Raw genomic sequence first — 4,402 nt, 5'->3', positions numbered from 1 at the left:
TTTTCGGCTTTAATAACCTATACAAAATGAAACCTATGATTACCAAATAAACTCTTTTTGGGTTTTCAATTTTGCATTTCATACGAAAATGAAACTTGAACCTATTAAAGGAAAATCTTTTGTAGTTTTCTTTTAAAGATGTATATGAAACACCTTCTCTAAATGAAGAGTTAAGAAAATCTTTTGAATTTTTGAATAAGATCCCCAAACTAACAATAGGCTGCCTACGTATCTCACTCCCGAAAGAGGAGAATCAGGGGTGCGTAGTTCGTCCAGATTGGGCAATCAAGGATTAAAACGAACTAAGACTTGTCTTAAGAGACGCGATTACAGACGGACGATAAAAATAAAATCTTTTTGGTTTTCAATTAGACATTTCACACAAAACTGACACCAACAACAATGAAAGAGAGGAAAGAATTTTTTTTTTTGGCATTTTCGCTATATGAAATGTACAAAATTCTACCATTCTTTTTTCATAAAAGCTCCAAATAATAATAATAATAATAATTTTTTTTTTGAAATTTTTGAATTATGAGTGCATAGTAAAGGAACAAAAATCTTTTTGATGTTTTCGAAACAATGAGTGTGAAAGGTAAAAAAATCTTTTGAATTTTTAAATTGTGAAAAACAAAAGTCACAAAGAACTCAAAAACTTATGAAACTCTCTTTTATTTCTTTTCGACTCATTTTTTTTTTCTATTTTTTTTGAACATTTCTTGCCTACGCACTTTACTTCTAACACATGCTTTTCCTAAATCAGTCCGTCAAATGACCACGTTACTCTCAAAGATGCAACATTTAGCACGTAGGGATGCTTTTAGAGGTGAGTCTCCTACAAAGAGCCACGTGGGTCCCGCTAGGTCTCAATATGATGCAGATAAGCATGACCTAAAAGCTGACCTACGCTGGGGTCCACTAACAAAGCTGTTCAAGTGAACGTATGGTCGATAGTGAATTGCTTTAGTTGTCCACCTACTCCATACAACCCAACGGCTCCCCCTCCTAAAATAAAGGTGACTCAACTATAGGTCGTGTACACACGTGTACTACGGACTTCTTGTAGAAAGAATAACTCGAGTTATGCACATGATGTCAGATATAAAGTGGTAACACATAAAGTAAAAACTGTAAACAAAGAGCACGTAGGCACTCAACAATGATAAAAAATAACACAAAACAATACAAACAAAATATCTATACACCTATAGTGTCAAACTAAGCCGATACAACTCCAAAATAAGCTCGAATTCTGAAAAATCCCTAGCAAAATCGTCAGAGCTATCACACCCCATTTTTTACCAAAAAGATTATATTTTAAGTTCAAAAAGGGTTTTTTATTATTGAGTGACAAAAGATGAAAATTTATTTCGAAAAAGAATTATTTATATTTAAACTCAGAGTCGCCACTTGACATAATTAGGTGTGCTAAGTCACCTTTGAAAATTCCTTTTCGAAATGATTTGACTCTTTGAAAAACTGATTTGCGAACAGAGATTCTGGTTAAGGAATTTTGTTGACCGAGGGGAAGGTGTTAGGCACCCCTCGATACCGTGGTTCGAGCATGGTCGCTTGGTAAGCATATCGGCTAATTTGACACTACAAATGTATAAACCACACAAAATACATAAAACAACCAACCAAACACACGAAACAAAATAAATTCAAAATATAGTGTTGAGTCTAATTATACAGTCCCGAATAATGAGAAATGCGAAACTGTAAACATATTCTATTCTAAACTAATCCTAAACTAAGCTCCACCCGACGTTTCAGGCCTTGACCATGCACCATCTTCGAGTACAACTTTCTCGGGGCATTCCCCAGATAAAACAATACAGATACTTTGGGCATTTCCCGGACAAATGAGTATAATTGAGTCGAATACGATAAAACAAAACTTTTTCAACACACATCTCAAACATTCCATCAATCCACAATCTCTAGATTATTATACCCGACTTACGTCTTGCGTATTCTTTCTCGACCTAAAACATGGCACTATCGGGTTCAACAACATTCATGCTTATTTCGAATTGAATAAGACAATAAATCAAAATTAAACTAAATTCACCCTTTTTATCAATTTCTCAATTCTCACCCCTATTTTGTTAACCAATTACCGATGTCAACTATCCAATAAGATATAGCTTTCATCCGAATTATACCATTCGAGATCAATCATTTAGCACAAACACATATCAAACAACTAATCACCCAACAAATAAAACAAACAACAGTGTCAAATCACAACCACAATCATATGAAATTAAGAAAAATAGAGTGAGAAATTGGACCTTTTAGAATCAACGTATTGTTCCATTAAATAAGATGAAGCACGAGCCGAGAACCAGTCGAACCTCAAACGATGAACCTGCAACTCGAACAATCCAAAAGCCGTACTAATTTAAATCGACCCGACTGACCCATTTCCGATTCAATTTTTTTTCCAGCGAGTTTTGCTATGACAGTGGACGCCGGAGCTTCCCTAGTGATGATCCCAATCGATTTTATGCGAGAGATTCACCAAAAATAGTCAAACCCAATGCCTTTTCTCTCCCTCTCGATCGATTTCAACTCTTTCTCTTTCTCCCTCTCTCTCCGATCTCACGTGTTCGGTGTGTGTATATGCTCTCCGTACAGTCAAGTGAGAGTGTGTTTTTATGCATGAATTGTAGTGTATGCGTGTGTGCTCATTTCTTCAATCAACCCCTGTTTACTATTGATGCGCTCCCTTTTTCGATTTTCGATTGGGCGTGGCCTTATGGAGGTACGCGTGAATCTATAGGTATTTATTTGTATGCTACCAAGATGAGAGAAGAAAAGGAATGAAAGATTCCCCCCTCAAAAATGGCATTTTTTAGTGTATTCAATTCATCCGAATCCTCTCTTTGGTTTTGTGATGTTGTGCGTATATATAGAAATCTGTGTGTGAATGGAATATCCACCAATGGAAATTGTGTCCTCCCCTCTATTTTTTGTGCCCCCCCCTCCCATTTATTAGTGTATTGTACGTATGTATATATTAGGATGGGGTAGTGGGGTACGGTAGTAAGGTAGGGGTGTGAGGGGTAAGGTGTCCGCTTTTAATTGGAGAGGTTGTTAGGATAGGATCAAAAAAAGATAAAATTTGTTAACGGTTGTTATTTTTGTCATTTTATGGAGGGATAATTACACAGTTGAGGGTACGAGGTAGGATAAGGTAAAACGAGTAAAAGTGACTCTCGGGAGGGACAAAATTAGGTGTCTACAACCTCCATTATACCATATTCATCACCATAAACTTTATCCCACCAACAAAATTACCATAACAATTATTCTTTTTATCATTGTTCTTCATCCGTAACCATTGTCTTTTCTTAAAAAAAAAAAATTCTCAGCTATAATGGTCATTATTATTTCAAAAAATGGCCACTCAACTGTTGACCTCTGTGTTTTAAATGGTAATGACCAACACATTTTCGTACTTTTTCTATTTGTTTTTTAGCTATAAAAAAAAAACTAATATGGTAGCAAGCTCCATTTTTGGATGGATTAATAATTAACAGACAGAGAGGAGAAAGTCGAAAGTGAATTCGACTTTTCCGACGAGAATTCACCGAAAAACATCCTTGCTACAATTTTTTTTTTTTTATAAAATTTAATTTTGCCCATTTAAACATCAAATACAATTTGATTTTGTTCATTGTGAAATTGACATTGATTCGATGAAGGTGGAGGATGAATTTTGTTATTTGGGGATGGGGCTGGAAATTGGAGGTGGGGGTGACGAAGAAACTGTGTTGGTTGGGGTGGGGATGATGAAGAAGATGGTTTGGGGTTGGGTTGGAGTTTTGGGGTGGGGGTGAATACCTATTGAAACGAATTTTGAACCGTTGTCATAAGGGTAATTTCTGGTAGAGTCTACACAGAAGTTCTGGCACTTACCTAGGTCCACATACGATCCGTATGTGGTACATATGGTCTGTATGTGGCCTAAGTAAGTGGTCACCTACCTATATTTTCCTTTTTCATTTATATTTAGGTTTCCTTGTATCCTATATATACCCTTTAGACATTTTGTAGTTAGGTTATGGACTCTTGATACCCACAAACTTATATTTGATTCTAAGATTTGAATTTTGATCTTGAAATTATCTTGTTCTTGATTTTGATTGATAATTCAATTGTTGGCTTTAGGTTTTTCTTTTTGATCATTGTGATATCATTTAATTCTTTTCATTATGAATTTCACTGATCGTTTCGCAAGCATATATGGATATTATTAAAAATGCTTGGAGCAATGTGGAAGCAGAGAAGTCATATTATTTTCATTGATTTAATTTGTTAAATAATATGGCTAATTCGATTAGTTAAAACTTGCTTGTTTAGGAGCACGTTTTCTAAAAGGATATTATTAAAA

Source organism: Capsicum annuum, chromosome 2 (genome assembly GCF_002878395.1).
Source record: "Capsicum annuum cultivar UCD-10X-F1 chromosome 2, UCD10Xv1.1, whole genome shotgun sequence".
NCBI lineage: Eukaryota > Viridiplantae > Streptophyta > Magnoliopsida > Solanales > Solanaceae > Capsicum > Capsicum annuum.
This window is presented reverse-complemented; position numbering follows the sequence as displayed.